Here is a 19,369-nt window from a genome sequence, read left to right as displayed (position 1 = left end):
ATAAGTGCAAAGAAATCCTATGTTCATGGATTGGAAGAATTAATATTGTTAAGATGACAATACTACCCAAAGCAATCTACAGATTCAATGCAATCCTTACAAAAGTCCTAGAAGTGTTTTCTGGGGGAGGGAATAAACATTCAAAATTTATTTTCCAACAGACAGCATCAGCAGGTACAACTATAGGAGTTTCTCTGTAGATCATATATTCACAGGGGCATTACTAGCTCAATAGTGAGAAAGCCCTGGTGTGTTCTCTGTAACAGTATCCACTTCACAGTGTAAACAGGTACTATCACTGTGCTCATTTACAATTCCAGAAGGAAAGGTACAACTTGGCAAAAAAAAAAAAAGTGGTAAGGAATCCTCAAAACAGATGCAATAACTAACAGACAAGATTTTGGCTAACAGTCTTGGATCCACATTTCAATCAGGGCCTTCCACAGAGAGGGGAAAGACTTCCCTCCCAGAAGTTAGAATCTATCATTCTCCTTTCTCATTAAATCATTAGAGCAATGTTTCTTTGCTTTGTTTTGTTTTGTTTTATGGAGACGGAGTCTCATCTACCGCCCAGGCTGGAGTGCAGTGGTGCCATCATGGCTCACTGCAACCTCGACTTCCCAGGCTCTAGTGATCCTCCCACCTCAGCTTCCTGAGTAGCTGGGGCCATAGATGAAGATCACCTCCAGCTAATTTTTTATTATTTGTAGAGACAAGGTCTCGCCATGATGCCCAGGCTGGTCTTGAACCCCTAGGCTCAAGTGATCCTCAAGCTTCAGTCTCCCACAGTGCTGAGATTACAGATATGAGCCACCACACCCAGCCTACAGCAATGTTTCATTTGCTCAATATTGTTACATGTACAAAAGATTACAAAAACAGGAGTCACAAAAACATCTTGAACGTCCAATTTTTCCCACCAATACATCAACTTTTAGGTTTATGACAGGGCCTGGGAATACTTCAGTGGCCTTAAAATCGGAAAACAGACACTATAGCTACACAAAATGAAAAATGAAAGAGGTAGATAAATTAAAGCTTTCACACCCAGGACTTGTCTATCCCAACTTTGTAGCCTTCATGAAATATTCAAGGAAAAAAAATCTTCATAATTACTTGGCATAAGTCACACTAAGGAAATTAAACAAAAAAAATGAGTATGTGAACCTGTAATAGAAAATGAGCTTCCAGGAGTTTCTTCTCAAGAATGAAAACCTAGTTCTCCAATACAGTAGGCACTGGCAAACTAAATTAAGTCACCTGAGATTCCCCACTCAAGGACCCATGTCTTCTGGGGTTCAGGAAGACAAAGGCATCTGGGAGATGTGGCGAGGACACTAGCACTCTCAGGCCAACTGAGCTGTATCTAAATAAGCAGCCACACAGACATTGATTCGCAATTAGGAAAGCAAAATAAAAGGCATCCAAATTGGAAAGGAAGAAGTAACTGTTCACATACAACAAGATCTCATATGTAGAAAACCCTAAATATTCCACACACAAAAATTGAAGCTAATAAATAAATTCTGCAAAGTTGTGAGATATCCAATCAAAACACGAAAATCAGTTTGCTCTCTATACAATTTTAATGATTAGTGTTTTTATGTGCCTGGGAATAAAAGTCAATATGAGGGCATCCCACTTAAGGTTCTAAGGCTGAAGCAATTTTATAATTCCACAACCTTAGGTTTTTGCTGCTGTTTTTTAAGTACATTCAAACAAACAAACGAAAAGATGGAGACAGGGTTGGGGACATATAAAACAGGTACCTAAATAGATGAAAGACCTTGTCCTTTTACCCACATCAGTTACTAGGGAAGTATCCATACCCCTCTCTTCAACAGGCTAAGTAGTTAGCTGTCTTTTCCACTGTGGTTCAATAAGGTCCAACGGTTCTACCTTGAAATAGATAACAGTCTTTGGAAAAAGTCACTCTAGGTTGTACAAAGATTCTATGTATACAGTTTGCCACAAGTAACAAAGCTACTTTGCAAGACCCACTTCTTTCCAAAATTTAAAAAAATAACTTTAGTCTGTACTTGTTTGGGTGTGAATTTTTTTTTTTTTCGTTTTTTGCAAAGCAGCATAGCAACAATCATGATTGTAGGACTTGCCTGAGATTGTGGTCATAACCCTGGTAAACATCATTTGCATACCAGTAAGAAAAAGAAAACAGGAGATGAGCTTTTTTTTTTCGTTTCTTTTTTTTTTTTCTTTTTGAGACGGAGTCTCACTCTGTCACCAGGGTGGAGTGCAGTGGCGTGATCTCGGCTCACTGCAACCTCCACCTCCCAGGTTCAAATGATTCTCCTGCCTCAGCCTCCCGAGTAGCTGGTATTACAGGCGCTCGCCACCACGCCCAGCTAATTTTTGTATTTTTAATAGATACAGGGTTTCACCATGTTGGCCAGGATGGTCTTGATCTCTTGACCTCATGATCTACCTGCCTCGGTCTCCCAAAGTGCTGGGATTACAGGCTTGAGCCACCGCGTCTGGCCAGGAGATGAGTTCTTATTAAAAAGAGCAGATTCTAGAGATTTCACTCTGTTTGCATTTCTCCTTCCATGCAAGTTCTCCTTGAGTTTGGCTGACCACAAGCTCATCTTCTTCCAGGAAGTGAGGAAACTGGTATTTGGGAATGCTCCCAGTAGCAACTGCTTTTTCCATATCTGCACTGATACCTAATTGGAAGCCAACCACGTTGGAGACAGTGGCGTTATTTATATTGAAGCTGACTCCCAAGGAAACCAGGAGGGTAGGAACACTGCCACTCTGGATCACAGAGATCTCATTGGTCTTCTTGGCCAGACCACCATTGAGCGTGCTGGTGTCCTGGTTCCACACAACAGGGCCCATGTTCACTGAAGTGGCCAGGATTTCCCTGGGAAATATTTGAGACTCTTTCCATCCATACCTAACAGAGCCATGGTGTTCTCGATAGCCAGCTTCCTACCATGGCGTGCTGAGTCACATAGTAGACCTTCTGGTTGCCTTTGGTGGTAAAAGCTTACCCACAAATGTTGCATGCAAAAGGCTTCTCTCCAGTGTGAGTCTGCTCATGAATCTGAAGAAAGCTAATGGGTGAGAAGTTCTTCCCACACCACATGCAGCTGTGTTGCTTGGCCTGTTGGCATGGCTAGGCTGCTGACAAAGGGGTCATCCCCAGGGACAATGTGGAGGGTTCAACAAATGTGCCAGGGACTTCAACTTTGACATAGATTGACTGAGCTTGGATAAACGTTGAAGGGAGATGGCTCCAACCTTCTATCTTAGTAGGGCTGTTTTCAGAGCTTTCTACTTTGTCCCCAGCATCAGGAGACTTTGACTGATCCTTTCTGCTTGGCCATTGACCGGGGAGAGTACCTGGAAGGATGTGGCTTCCATGATGTCTGGACTTCAGCTCTGATACTCCTGGTCTCCCATCAGTGAGGACCAGTCATTGGTCAAGCTATTGGTCTTCATGGAACTGTTTTCTCTGCTGCTCTGGTGCTGCAGGCCAAAAGGGGCAGGACCCACTTTTCCCAGGGCATCTAAGGAACCCAGCTTGGTGAACCCTAGTGTGGATGATGCCTACTACATGCTGGGAAGAGGCACAGGGACCTTTGAGGAACTACTAGAGGCCTCTGGGAGCTGACTTCATCTACACTGGTGCTTTCAAAAACATCATCATGGCACATGGCACTGGTGCTGCCATTCTCATCCACCGTCATTGGCTCAGGACCCATAAAGTCACAGGAATTCTCTGGCAGGGGAAGGTTGGGAATCTGACTGGCCAGGTCCATCTGAATATGCTGCCGCAACATCACAGCACCAGTGAACTTCTTCTGATAGAAAAGGCACAGATGCTGCACCTTTATGGATGTGTTGGGTTGGTGAACCCCAGTGTGTCTTAAGGGTTGCCTTTGGTAGAAAAAGCTCAGCCACAGATCTTACACTGGAATGGTGTCTCCAGAGTGTGGATGCAGCAATGCATTTAAAGGGAGCTTTAGCAGCTTAATACTTAGTGGCAAATGAGGCATTTGTTGGGGTCAGTGGTGGTCATGTCAGTGTACTCCACCAGTTGCTGCAATTTCAGGGTCTCTGACCCTGGTTCAGGGGTCCCACTTTCTTGGAAGCCACCAACCCTTGGGGAATTATGGTTTGGCCCCATGCCAGGAAGTGTGGGCTACATGTCACTGGGCAATGGGCCACCTGTGAGGTCCTTGGGGTTAGGCCCCAAACAGAGCTTTTGAGGTAGCCCTACAAAGGGGATTACAAGAACAGGTTTTCTGTCTAAAGAGAGACTCAGTTCATCTATTGACGTACAAAGAGTGCACAGGGGATGTCATTGCCTACCACCATTTTGTCCTAGAGCTCAGCAAAGAGCTGAGGGTTTGCCTTCACCTAGGGATGTTCGTGAATGTGCACCTTGAGGTTGCCCTTGGTGGTGAAGCAGTTATCACAGACAGAGCACACAAAGGGTCTCTCTTCCCATGTGGAAGTGGAGGCGGATCTGCAAGGAGCTATCAGTCTCAAAAAACCTTGCTACAGTACTTACACTTGTCCTTGTAGAGGATCACCTCATGTTTGGGTTTAACATCCACTGAGGAGATATTCAGTGGCTTCCCCTTCCCTTTCTTGGATGGGTCTAGTGCTACAGTGGAGAAAGGACTTTGGAAGCATACCAATCCCAGGGCCTGAGAAAGCAAAGCACTCAAGAGGTGGGACATTACATTTGGCACCCCCTGGTCCCATCCAGCTTCACAGCAAAGGGCGTCAGCCCTGGGGATGGAGAACTGGTGGTGAAAAGGATGTTGGTGTGAGGTAGTATGGCTTGTTTCAAGGTGCCCAGAGACAGACCTTGGCTTCCAGCTTTTGGGCTGAACAAAACCACAGCCGCAGAAACCTGCTGGGACAGGTGGCTGCACAAGGCCTTCAGGGTGTTGGCCCCTTCCCCACCTAAGTAGAAGGCGTGTAAGGCCCACATGTCCACCTGGATGAGGACCTGCTTGGTGAGCTGAATCTACCGTAGCTGTTGCTGCTGCAGACACAGGACCTACTCAAGGACCCATGGGATGCTGTTGTTACTGGGCACGGAGGCTGGCAATGCATCTAAGCTCCACTGATTCATTGCCACTTTGGTGCCCTGTATTGCCTGCAGGCTCACATAGGGTTGGCCACTTTGCCTTTAAGTAAATAGCTTATCTTCTGGGGTGTGGGTGGCAGGGCCATCTCTGTTTTTAAGTGTACCACAGACTCCACACCCAGCTCCTCCTTCACGCTCCCTAGGTTGCCACCATTCTCCCTGTGACCATCCTTACTGCTTGAACTAAGTGGCTAGTGGCTCAGCACAGCTCCGGAGAAGTCTCCTGAAGGCACTGACCCCTCGCTGTCATTCATGTTGACAACACAACAGGTGGATTTTTAGTGCAATTTTTCTTATGTTCTAAGAACTCAAAAATGCTAAAGAACTCCACACAACATTTCTCACATTTGTGTGTTTCCTCCCAATGAAGGCACTTTATCATCGTGATTCCCTGGGTGGTTCACTGGAGCACCTAAAGTTTGGACGTCTGGCCTCAGAATGGTGAGAGAATAAATTTCTGTTGTTTTACGCCATCCAGTTTGTGGTTGTTTGTTACAGCAGCCCCAGCTCCCAGGCCACCAGCGCCACTGGGGCCACATCTGCAAATGCTAGGGCAGGCTGCTATGGCTGCTGCTCACCCTGGTCCTCATCCAAGTTGATGTGCTGGGGTTTTACCAGCTTGTGCCTCGACGTGGTGTGAGCCTCAGTGTTCCCAGAGAGCCGCAGTTATTTGCCCTGTCCCTAATAGTGCTTTTTTGAAGACACAGAAAAACCCATTTTTAAACTATTATGGACTCTCAAAGGACTCTGAATAACCAAAATAATTTTGAAAAAGAAAAAGGAACAAAATTTGGAGGATGCTCAGTTCCTGATTTCAAAACTTACTACAAAGCTACAGTAATCAAAACAGTTTGGCACTAGAATGAGAACTGACATATAGACCAATGGATAGAAGAGTCCAGAAATAAATCATCATATATATGGTCAGTTAACTTTTAAAAAGAGAGCTTAGGCTATTCAATTGAGAAATGATGATGCTTTCAACAAATGGTGCTGGGAAAACTGGATATCTACATGTAAAAGAATGAAGGTGGACCCTTATACCAGATCATATACCAAAAGGATATAAAACCTCATAATGAATCAAAGGCCTAAATGGAAGAGCTAAAACTATACAACTCCTAGAAGAAAACATAGGGGAAAATCTTTATGACATTAGATTGGGTAATAGTTTCTTGGATATGATGCCAATAGTGCAGGCAACAAAAGAAAAAAATGATAAATTGGAATTCATTAAAAGTAAAAACTTTTGTGCATCAAAGGATGTTATCAAGAGAGTGAAAAGATAACCCATAGGATGGGAGATAATATTAGTAAAACATATATCTGGTAAGGGATTAATATCTGGAATGTATAAAGACCTCCTGCAACTCAACAACAACAACAAAAGTAGCCCAATTCAAAAACAGGCAAAAGACTTGAATAGATATTTCTCCAAATATATAGAAATGCCCATGAAGCACGTGAAAAGATGTCCAACATCATTAGCTATTAGGCAAAATGCAAATCAAACCCACAATGAGATACCACTTCACATCCATTAGGATGGCTGTTATTTTAAAAAATTAAAACCTGAAAATAACAAGTGTTGGCAAAGATGTGGAGAAATTGGAACCCTTGTGCATTGCTAGTGAGGATGTGAAAGGTGCAGCCACTATAGAATACAGTATGGCAGTTCCTCAGAAAATTAAACATAGAATTACCACATGATTCAACAATTCCATTTCTGGGTATATACCCAAGAGAATTGAAAGCAGGGACTCAAACGGATATTTGCGTACCATTGCTCATAGCAGCAGCATTCACAGTAGCCAAAAGGTGAAAACAGCACAAGTGTCTATTATTAAATGAACAAATACATAAAATATGGTATATACATATAATGGAATATTATTCAGCCCTAAAAAATAATGAAATTCTGACACATGCTACAACAACAATGAACTTTGAGAACATTATGCTAACTGAAATAAGCCAGCCTTTAAAAGACAAATATTGTATGATTTCATTTATATGAGGTGTCTAGAATTATCAAATTCATAGAGGCATAAAGTTGTTTGGGGGTTACCAGGTGGGTAGGGACTGGGGAAAGAATGGGGAATTTTTGTTTTATAACTACAGAGCTTCTGTTTGGAATGATCAAAAGTTCTAGATAAGTAGTGGTGATAGGTGCACAAATTATAAATGTGCCTAGTGCCAATGAAAATGACACATACTTAAAAGTGGTTAAAATGGTAACTTTTATGTTATATATATGTTTTATAACAATAAAAGATATATGCTGGTCAATCCTAAGCAGGAGAATGGATAAACAAATTGTAGTATATTCATACAATAAAATACTACTCAGCAATATTTTTTTAAAGCTACTGATAGGCCCAAAAACATGGCTGAATCTCAAAAACATTATATTTAGCAAGAGAAGCCTTACACAAAGGGATATATACAGATGATTCCACTTATACCAAGTTCTAGAATAGGCTACATTATTCAAAGTGAAAAATATCACAAAGTGGTTGCCTGGAAGGAGGTTGGTTTTGATTGGAAAGGGCCTGGAATTTTCTGAGGTGAAGAAAATGTACTGTATTTTGGGTTTCATAGTTGTACATAATTGCCAAAATTCATTTAATTTAACACTGAAGGTTTTATCATATGTAAATTATATCTCAAAGATACAGAAAAATTCTATTGGTCAAAATTTCTTTCTAGATGGACAGTACTGACTTGAGTATCCCAATGGTCCTTCTCCTTTCTCTCATCTCCACGGCTGCACAATCTCCTGCCTGTCTCTTTTTGATTGACACTTTCCTTATTTGACTCTGCTAATATATTAAATCAGGTTACATTAACATTTTACAGGCTTGACACATATTCAGTCTTCTTAAGGTGATTTTTCACATCACCTTTCTGACTCTTTATGAGGTTGTATGACTTCTTCACATAACCTCCCAAAGCCAACCCTACTATAATGATCAAGTTTTTAGCATATACTTCACGATAGCTCCAATGCTAAAATATGATATTACTTTCAGTAGATGAGCCCTAGAACTAAACAAGATGGTCCAATATTTTAGTTTACAGTCAGATAACATGATTAAGTTGAACCATATGAAATTGCCAATGTTTCCCTTATTTTCAACAATTACATATGACAATTACATATGCCTCAAACAGTAAAGTTTTTTTTTTTGTTTTTTGTTTTTTTGAGACAGTCTCGTCCTGTCGCCCAGGCTGGAGTGCAATGGCGTGATCTCAGCTGGCTGCAACCTCTGCCTCCTGGGTTCAAACGATTCTCCCACCTCAGCCTCCAGAGTAGCTGGAGGTGGTGGCACTCGACACCACACCCAGCTAATTTTTGTATTTTTAGTAGAGTCGGGGTTTCACCATGTTGGCCAGGCTAGTCTCGAACTCCTGACCTTGTGACCCACCCGCCTCAGCCTTCCAAAGTGCTGAGATTACAGGCGTGAACCACTGCGACTGGGCATAAAGTTTTAAAAATTGCATAATCTCACATTTTTCTCAACATCCTTAACAGGTAATCCAACGTAAGATGAGTATTTCTTTTAAAATTAGAAAATTTTAATAAATAAGCACAAATGATTAGTTGAATGATTTTAAAATGAGCTGTCATATAAGTAGTTAGATAATTAAGTTAATTAAATTTAAAGATAATAATTAGTTAACTAATTGTTTTAAAAGATTAGTCAAGTATGTAAAAGATATTAACTAAATATTATTTATATACATATGCTCATGGGGACCCAATATTTTGCTGGAGGTCATCTTGCAACAACAGAGATTGGCCTGTGTGTCTCATTCATTGTTACATTCTTAGCACCCAGCAGAGTCCCTGAAATACAGCAGATGCTCAAGAAATATCTGCTAAAATGAAGAAATAAGAAGGACTTTTTGTCAGATGAACCATTACAACCCCAAAACATATATCCCAACATCTTTTGCCTATAAAGGAAGCCCCAAGATAATTTTCATTGCATTTTTCCCATGTTCACATTACAGCCAAATCGACTTTCTTGTTTCTAAGACATACAGTGCCCAAATCAAAGCGAAAAGGTATATCAAAAATCCAAATTTTTCTAAATCATGTCTTCTATGTGACTAGAATAAAAAACAACATAGAGGATTTCAGGTTTGACAATAACAGAAATTTCCAGAAGAGACAGTAGAATGCAACCAGAATATAACTCTTGCCATGGAAAATTTAATTTGCTGGAAGCAATATGGCAATCTGTTAGGAGCATGATGCCTATAAACTGGATGGTCCTGTGTTCAAAGGTCAGTTTTTCACTTTTCTAGACATGACCTTGAGCAAGTTCTTTCACCTCCCTGAGCTCCTATTGCTCATCTGTAAAAGGGGGATGATAATTATTCATTCATTCATTCACCTATTAAATATGTATTGAACACCTACCATATGCCAGGCCTGGAAATGGGCTCTGGGATACAACAATGAACAAAACAGACCAAAAGGCCTGCCCTCATGGAGTTTACAGTCCAGAGAGAATGACATGCAAAACATCAAGTAAGTAAAATATACAGTGTGTTTGAAGATGAGCTGAATTTTCAGGAGACCAAAATTCTGCATGAGTTGGTAGGGCAAAAACCAATGGGCTTTGAGTAATTATCGGTAATGGGATGAATTACTTGTACCAATGAGCAGCTTAGAGCAATCACTTAAATAGTTTTAAGAGAATCGTCACTAGCTAGATAGACACATGCTTGAATAGATAAGTGATAGATAGACAAACAGAGCAACAGATGGATGAATTAGAGAGTCAAGCAGACAGACCTAAACAGATTGACACAAATGGCATCTCAAGGTGCCCTGACAACAGCATCTGCTGCTAGAATGCCTGACTTTTGATCTTGCACGTCTGGCTAGCAAGATAGGCATTAGTGTCTCCCTCGCTGGACTCTAGGCATCCTTGCAAAATCCTCTCCATCTTTGAAGATGAGTTGGAAGACCTGGTCTTCCCTTAGGAGAGGACCTGTGTAAATCTGTGCCAGGCCTCTTCTCCAAATCTTCCAAAAAATCAATAGGCTCTTTCAAGCAGAGGGTAGAGGTGATGCCAAGGGAAAGTCTCTGTAGCAGGAGAAACGAACAGTCCCAAGAGATAGAAACTAGACACCAGAGAGATGAAGAAAGAATGTATTCAACAAGGAGATGGATGTCAGAAGGTGTCAAGTTTTATTTCAGTAAGATCAGTGGCCCATCCTTCATCATTTCCCATTTCAGATAATTCAGTCTGGATTGAGTATTGAAAGCTATTGGAGAATTATCATTGGTCTTCTGGGTGTGATAATGGCAATGCAGCACCGTAGAGAGAGAGGAAAAAAAAAAGTCTTTCTCCTTTATGTCTGCAGTAGAATAATATGATGTCTGGGATTTACTTTGGCAAACTCCAGCCAGAAAAATAAAAGAAAGAAAGTCGGGGGTTTTGATGAAACAAGCTTGGCAACATTTTTATGATTGTTGGAGTTGTGTTGGGTGCACAAGAGTTCATTAGATACTTCTCTCCACTACTGAGTGTGCTGGAAAGTTTTCATAGTAAAAAGTTATGATTTTCCCATTTATTTTCAGAAGGGAAAAAATACACATAAGCACACATATATACACTTGGAGCATTTTTCCAGCTTTAGGGATTAATTCAGTTTGGCAGACGAAAGTCATTCTGTTAAATGATTTATGATATTTAAAGAGCAATTTGGTTCCATTTAATTGCTACCTTAAATTAACTGTTGCCTGAGCCTAGAGAAATGATTGCTAGGGCCAGAGTGGAGGAAGAGGTGACAGTGAGCTTCAAGTGGTATTGAGTGATTTCAAGTGTGACCAGAGACTTAGACGAAAGGATGCAGAGCTCCCACGTAAAGGGCAACGCTCTCTAAAAATCACTGCTCTCAACAATCTTCCACCATCTGAGAAGGTTATTTGAATTCCTTCCCAACTGTTCCCAAACAGAGCATTTTGTAATGCAGAGGAATTTTAAAATAATTGAACCCAGACTTATAAATGCCTTCAACATCCAGTCACTACATATTTGTTCAGTATCTACTCTATCACTGGCACTGTGCCAGGCCTAAGGGCTATATGGCGGTAGACAACCTAGAGCAGATCATTGCTTTTTTTTTTTTTGAGGTGGAGTCTCACTCTGTCACCCAGGCTGGAGTGCAGTGGCACAATCTTGGCTCACTGCAAGCTCTCTCCCCCTCAGGTTCAAGTGATTCTCCTGCCTCAGCCTCCCGAGTAGCTGGGATTACAGGCATCTGTCACCACACCCGGCTAATTTTTGTATTTTTAGTAGAGACAGGGTTTCACCATCTTGGCCAGGCTGGTCTTGAACTCCTGACCACGTGATCCACCCGCCTCAGCCTCCCAAAGTGCTGAGATTACAGGCATGAGCCACCGTGCCTGGCTGAGGATTACTTTCATGAGACTTACAGTCTTGCTGGAAACACAGGCATCCTCAACATGTAAGGACACATTAAAGCAATTAACAACCTTCTGATAAGTGGGATTTTTTTTTTTTTTTTGGCTCTTGTTGCCCAGGCTGGAGTGTGATGGCGTGATCTTGGCTCACTGCAACCTCCGCCTCCCGGGTTCAAGTGATTCTCCTGTCTTAGCCTCCTGAGTAGCTGGGATTACAGGCATGCGCCACCACACCTGGCTAATTTTGTATTTTTAGTAGAGATGGGGTTTCACCATGTTGGTCAGGCTGGTCTCAAACTCCTGACCTCAGGTGATCCACCTGCCTCAGCCTCCCAGAGTGCTGGGATTACAGGAGTGAGCCTGTAGGAACTTTTATAGACCACAGTAAGCATGTGCTGGACATTGGTATAAATGTTCCACAAGTAGTCACTCATTTAATCCTTCCAACAACTCATATGCCTTCTACAGGTGGAGAAACTGAGACACAGAGAGGATAAGTAACTTGTTCAAGATTATCAGGTATTAACCAGTGGAGCCATGATTGGAACCCCAGATTTGCTGCAGAGCCTCACGTCCTAACCACTCTGCTGTCCAGCCTCTCAAATCAAGGCCACTATTGCATATTTTTGGAATATCTAACATATGCCAAGCTCTATTCTCAGCCCTGGGATAAAGCAGATAATAAAGTCCCTGCTCTCATGGAGCTTTTTGGGGGAGAGGGACAATTAGAAACACCTAAATATATAATATGCCAGAAGGCTATAAGTGTCATGTAGGACAATAATCAATGGAAAAAATAGAAAATGACAAAGGGTCTCAGATGGCAACAGCATGAAGTTCTTGTAAGTTCAAGGACTCTCCAAGAAGGCACTGAGATTGGAGGAGTGAGATGGGCATGTTAGGAGGTGATGTCAGAAATCAGATGATGCTCATACAGCCTTGAAGGTCAATTTAGGAATTTCAGATTCCACTGTGAATAGGTGAGGAACCCTCAGGGTCATGAACAGAGGAGAGATAGGATACACCTTTTTTTTTTTTTTTCCAGGCTGGAGTGCAGTAGCATGATCTCAGTTCACTGCAACCTCTGCCTCCTGGGTTCAAGTGATTTTTGTGTCTCAGCCTCCTAAATAGCTGGGATTACAGGCATGTGCAACCATGTGAGGCTAATTTTTGTATTTTTAATAGAGACAGGGTTTCACCATGTTGGTCAGGCTGGTCTCGAATTCCTGGCCTCAAACGATCCCCCCACCTGGGCCTCCCAAAGTGCTGGGATTACAGGCATGAGCTACCGCGCCTGGCCAGGATACACCATTTTTTAAAAGGCTCACGCTGCCTTTAGGGAGTGACGGTGGAAGCAGGCAGACCCTTTAGGAGGCTGTTGCAACAATCCAGGGATTCATGATGGTGGTTTGGACCAGGAGATAACCACGGGGGAGGATGAAAGGCAGGAGAGTTCTGGATGTATTCTCAAGATGAAGTCAGTTGGAATTGCTGACAGATTGGATGCGGCTGTGAGAGAAAGAGAGTCCCAAGGTGTTTGGCCTGAGCATCAGCCAAGAGGGAGCTGCCTTTAACTGCAATGAAGAAGACTGCAGGAGAGCAGAGTCTTACCTGGTAAGGTAGAGGAAAGAAAATGAACAGGTCCCTTCACTCATCGGAGGCACATAAATAGAGTCGAGTCCTATGTCAAGGTTGGAAATTAGGCCAGATGAAGAACAAGGTCAGAGAGGATAAGCAGGGGTGGTCTATAGAAATCCTGGAGTCAAAATGCCCATGCCTGCAGGGGATCCTTGTACCTGGGGTCATCTAAAGAGACCAGGGTCCTGGTGGGCTTTGAATTCAGCATTGAAAGATGGGGAAGACACAAGGATGTACGGGAGATAATGTCCTGGCAACCATGCAAGCAAAGGTTCAGAGGGAGGCACAAGCTTGACATGTGGCTTGGACTGTCAGTGTCCTCAACAACCACTGGACAAGGTTTCCAGGGCTCCGTTTTCCGCACTGCCCAGAGCGTAGGCACAGGGGTGAGCAGAGCAGAGTGTGTCTGCTGAGTATCCCAGGCAGACACACATTAAGCCGGATGGAGAAAAACAGATGGTGCAGCAACAAAAACAAGCCACCTCCCTCATGGCTCAGCTGTTTGAGTTGTAAAATTATTGACGGAGGCTATAGGCAAGTGGAGTCCGTGGAGGAACAATTCAGTCTGGAGATGTCTCAAAAACTCACTTAGACAAGGTGGTTCTGAGAAGAGAAATTAGACAGTCCCCTTCCCCATGGGCTTCCCACGTTACTCAGCCCAGCCACCCAAACTGTTGCCCCAGGCTATAGTACAGGCTGTGGAGGAGCAAGGGAGAGGCAGTGGAGACCAACAGTTATGGAATTTGCTCTGCAGCCTGCTGAGTTTGAGAAGCTGCTCTCCCACCTACTAACTATGTGATTACGGGCAAGTTCCTGGGCTGCTCTGTGCCTCACGACCTATAATGTTGATCATAGTAGCTCCTCATAGGGAGATTGTGAAATAAAGCATGGAGACAGTGCTTGGTATGCACTAAGTACTCAATAAAAATTAACTGTAATTATTATTATCTAACTCTGCATCCACAGAGCTGAGTGTACAGCTCACCACATGTTGGGAGTTCAATAAAGGGCTGCTTAATATAATTTGATGTCATCATGATCATTATCATAGTTATTGAGCTCTTACAGTGGCCAGCTCTTTGCAAAGCCATTTACACACTTGAGTGTCTTACATTGGGATATAGGAAAAACTCAAAAATCTAAGGACATATGTCAGGCACCAATTTTGCTCAGAAACTCAGGGATCACTTTTAGAAGCAGACTTCGGTCTTGCAGATAGATATGACAAAGCAAAGGAGAAAGGAAAAATGAACAAGGAGAAAAGGTTTTCCTGAGGACAAGAGCTGAGATTTTAGATGTTTCAGGGAACTAGATATGCCCATACGATTGCCCATACTGTCTCTCTGTGTGTGTGTGTGTGTGTGTGTGTGTGTGTGTGTTTAATTGGAGCTAGGCATTAGTTACTTAGTCAGTCAATGAGTTACTTAGTTTTAAGTTGGGACAGATGGTCTTTCCCTTCTCCCTCCTTCCTCCCCTTCTATACCTTCTTTCCTTCTTCCCAAGAAGAAAAGCTCAGGGGTTCACGAACTATGAGATATGGATCAGGCCAATATATGGACAAACCAGTACAACAAAAGCCAATTCCCTAAAAAGCCTTTTTGCTAAGAATGCCATTCAGCAATTGACTTTCCTTGAATTGACCTAAGTTCCTGGGATATCACTGAAGATGGAAAGACAGAGACAAGAGCAGGAAATGGGGCTCTTGGAGAGCACACCACACTGAGCCCCGCTTGGAGAGCTGCCCATCCTAAGGTACCTGTTCCCAAACGGAGGTGGAAGATTTGTCCTCAACAGAATCCGTACTCAATTCAGCTTTAAGCGACCAGAAGCACTGGGCTCATAGGAGAAATGGACAATGGAGGCTGTAAGTACTTAGGAAGGACTCTCACAGAAAGAAGAATGCCTCGAGCAAGACCTGGAGACTGGATGCCTCCTCAGAAAACACCCAGAAGAAGGAGGAAGACCAGCATGAATTTCTTTTTCTTTTTCTTTTTCTTCTTGAGAAAGAGTTTTACTCCGTCGCTCAGGCTGGAGTGCTGTGGCGCAATCTCAACTCACTGCAACCTCTGCCTCCGGAGTTCAAACCATTCTCCTGCCTCAGCCTCCTGAGTAGCTGGGATTACAGGCATGTGCCACCACGCCCGGCTAATTTTTGTATTTTTAGTAGAGACAGGGTTTCACTATGTTGGCAAGCTGGTCTTGAACTCCTGACCTCAAGTGATCTGCCCACCTCGGCCTCCCAAAGTGCTGGGATTAAAGGCATGAGCCACCGCACCTGGCCCAGCATGAATTTCTTAGATCAAATTCCGCTTTGTGACAGAGGAGGCTGGCTGCAATAATAAAGGTGGAGGCCAGGCACAGTGACCTTAAGCTCAGAGTTCTTCAGAGGCCTCAGAAATAACACCACACATCTACAACCATCTGATCTTTGACAATCCTGACAAAAACGAGAAATGGGGAAAGGATTCCCTATTTAATAAATGGTGCTGGGAAAACTGGCTAGCTGTATGTAGAAAGCTGAAACTGCATCCCTTCCTTACACCTTATACAAAAATTAATTCAAGATGGATTAAAGACTTAAACGTTAGACCTAAAACCATAAAAACCCTAGAATAAAACCTAGACAATACCATTCAGGACGTAGGCATAGGCAAGGACCCCATGTCTAAAACACCAAAAGCAATGGCAACAAAAGCCAAAATAGATAAATGGGATCTAATTAAACTAAACAGATTCTGCACAGCAAAAGAAACTACCATCAGAGTGAACAGGCAACCTACAGAATGGGGGAAAATTTTTGCAATCTACCCATCTGACAAAGGGCTAATATCCAGAATCTACAAAGAACTTAAACAAATTTACAAGAAAAAAATCAAACAACCCCATCAAAAAGTGGGCAAAGGATATGAACAGACACTTCTCAAAAGAAGACATTTATGCAGCCAAAAGACACATGAAAAAATGCTCATCATCACTGGTCATCAGAGAAATGCAAATCAAAACCACAATGAGATACCATCTCACACCAGTTAGAATGGCAATCACTAAAAAGTCAGGAAACAACAGGTGCTGGAGAGGATGTGGAGAAACAGGAAAAGTTTTACACTGTTGGTGGGAGTGTAAACTAGTTCAACAATTGTGGAAGATAGTGTGGTGATTTCTCAAGGATCTAGAACTAGAAATACCATTTGACCCAGCAGTCCCATTACTGGGTATATACCCAAAGGATTATAAATCATGCCACTATAAAGACACATGCACATGTATATTTATTGCAGCACTATTCACAACAGTAAAGACTTGGAACCAACCCAAATGTCCATCAGTGATAGACTGGATTAAGAAAATGTGGCACATATACACCGTGGAATACTGTGCAGCCATAAAAAGGATGAGTTCATGTCCTTTGTAGGGACATGGATGAAGCTGGAAACCATCATTCTGAGCAAACTATCGCAAGGACAGAAAACCAAACACCACATGTTCTCACTCATAGGTGGGAACTGAACAATGAGAACACTTGGACATAGGGTGGGGAACGTCACACACTGGGGCCTGTTGTGGGGTGGGGGGATGGGGAGGGATAACATTAAGAGAAATACCTAATGTAAATGATGAATTAGTGGTTGCAGCACACCAACATGGCACATGTATACCTATGTAACAAACCAGCACATTGTGCACATGTACCCTAAAACTTAAAGTATAATAAAAGAAAAAAAAAGTTCAGAGTTCTTAAATTCCACACAACCTGCACAAAGTGATTAGCATCCTGGTGAGGCATAAAGTAGGGAGACTGTCTTTTTTTTCCTCTCCTCTTTTCTATGTCTCCACCTTCCCCAGATAATATTAAGTCTGTTTGTTGATTCTCCCAACCCCACACAGAGACATGTGGCTAAATGGTTAGCAACGTGGACTTGGGGGACAACCCACCATGTGACCTTGGGCAAATCACTTCCACTCACCTGTGCCTCAGTTTCCTCATCTGCGCCTCAGTTTCCTCATCTGCAAAATGGAAATGAAGGTAATAAGAGTACCAGCTTTATAATTTAGTTATAAGGGTTAAATAAATTAATACAGTAAAGTTCTTAGAATAGTCCTTGGCTCATTGTAAGTGATCAATGCATCATAGCAATTGTTACAATTAGTACTGCTACTGCTACTCCTACTAATACTATTATTCACTCAGTTGAATGAAAATACTTAGACTAAGGCAAAACATAGTAAAAAATTGGAAAGAGAAGAATTTCAGCCTTTAACTTCTTTGAACTCTAATTTATAAGAAGTCAACTGGAGAGAGGTTATATGGTTTCCATTTAGGACAGGGTATGATCACCAGAAAGCTATGCTGGATAACGTCTCTGGATATAATGCAAGATGGGCATTGAAATACAGTAATTTTCACCCGCTGGAGTGCAGAGAGCCTTCGCTTAATGAATGAGTTGTCATGATCCATTTCAGAGAATTCTGGTGGGGAAGATCTGAACCATCCATCCTACTGGTTCCAGGAAAACACCCAAGGATGTGCTAGGAGAGACTTCTTCCAAAAGAAGAAGCAGAAATGCCTAGTTATGTTCTGCTCCTCCCCCAGGGAGAAGAGCCACACTCCACCTGACCCTTGGCTTAGACATTTAACCCAGTTGATGGAGAGGACGAAACCTAGATGACGTTTCAAGGGATGGTGCGTTTTTCCCCCTCTGTGCACATTTCTGGCCTCTTCCTCAAGAGAAGAGAGAATTTCTGCCCTTCTGTGTCTTCATCATCACTGTGCCACCCAATCCTAGAGGGGGAGAAATTGATCATCTAACATTCACTGGGCCCAGCTTTACTGAAGGTTACTACATTGAAAGGCAAACTTGCTTCCTTCTGCCATGTGTGATAGGCTCTGCAAGACTGGCCCTCGCAGTGCCTTCCTTCCACTTTCCCCCACTCCCTCTGGAAGGGGTATAAAAGGTCTTAATTATCAGGAAGGCTGAGTTATACTCTTGCCTTGGTGGAAAGAAGCACGGACATCTCTTATTCCTTTTTCATTTCCCTTTGTCACAGTGGCAGCAGGCAAAAGTCAAAGCCAGCCTCCAAGCCTGTCTCAGCTCTGCCTGCACCCATGTGTCAGACCTCCCCACAATTCCCACCCAGGAGCACGGCATGACCTATTCCTCTCCACCTCCCTCGCTCCCTCCCAGTTGTTCTTGTGTCCTCGTCCATTGCGTGTATGAAATCCTTTGTGCATATACGAAAGCAGAGGTCAGGATCCAGACTCTCAGATTCCTTTGCATCTAACTGTATACACCTGCCCAAACAACAGCAGGCTATGACTCCCATTTTGCAGATGAGAAAACAGACGCCCAGAGAGACTTAAAGGAGCTATGCTATAGAAAGTAGGTGGCACAGCCCGGATTCTATGACTGGCCTTCATGTTCTAAATCATCTTCCCAGTTCACCCACTGCTTCTTATCCACATTCGTTACTCGCTCTTTTAATACCTGAATCACTCCACAAAAAATTGTGTGTGTGTGTGTATATATGTAAATATGTATTAAATACACATATGCATATGTGTATAGTAAAATAAGATATGCAATATGCAAAAGAAAATATACAACATGCATACAATATAAAATAAAATTATATAATTCCCCCATCCAATGTCTAGTTGCTTGGAGGAATATGTGAGAATCAAATCATGTGGTCTACCACTTAGACTTATTGGACTCAGAGTTGCTTCTCTCCTTCCTAATTCACAGTAGACTCTCAAAACACCAGCTCTGCATTCTCTCTCCTTCCTCAGTCTGGCAGTCAGGCTCTGAGCTATGTTCTCATTAGAGCAGAATTTCCCCCTCCACACAGCACAGTCTCTGGATGAAGGCTCCGTGGAGTTGAGGATAATAGACTCTGCCGGCAGTTCCAATCAGGTAGGCATGACAAAAAGACGCGTGCAACACCCAGAGTGTGGACAGAAGGCAACAGAGTTGGATGCAGACCCGACTGACACAGATGGTAACTGTGGTTTGCACTAGACCAGGCAGCTGGAGCTCGCTCCTCCTGCCTAGCTTTCAGGCAGGGGTCTGGGAGGAGGTGGGTGTTGAGTGGGTGTTCAGGAATGAGTGAAGTGATGCCGCCTGGACCACCAGGTGCTCTGGGGTCGAAATTTTCTCAATTAA

The 19,369-nt window shown here is 42.8% G+C and overlaps 1 pseudogene; it reads right to left on the bottom strand.

Moving 5' to 3' along the window:
* Nucleotides 1-2,514: 2,514 nt before the first annotated feature.
* On the bottom strand, nucleotides 2,515-10,086 carry LOC129015095 (sal-like protein 4; annotated as a pseudogene).
* Nucleotides 10,087-19,369: the final 9,283 nt, after the last annotated feature.

The sequence above is a fragment of the Pongo pygmaeus genome, chromosome 18, assembly GCF_028885625.2.
Source record: "Pongo pygmaeus isolate AG05252 chromosome 18, NHGRI_mPonPyg2-v2.0_pri, whole genome shotgun sequence".
Classification (NCBI taxonomy): Eukaryota; Metazoa; Chordata; class Mammalia; order Primates; family Hominidae; genus Pongo; species Pongo pygmaeus.
Note: the sequence above shows the minus strand (reverse complement) of the source record. Positions and strands in the feature narration are given on the sequence as shown.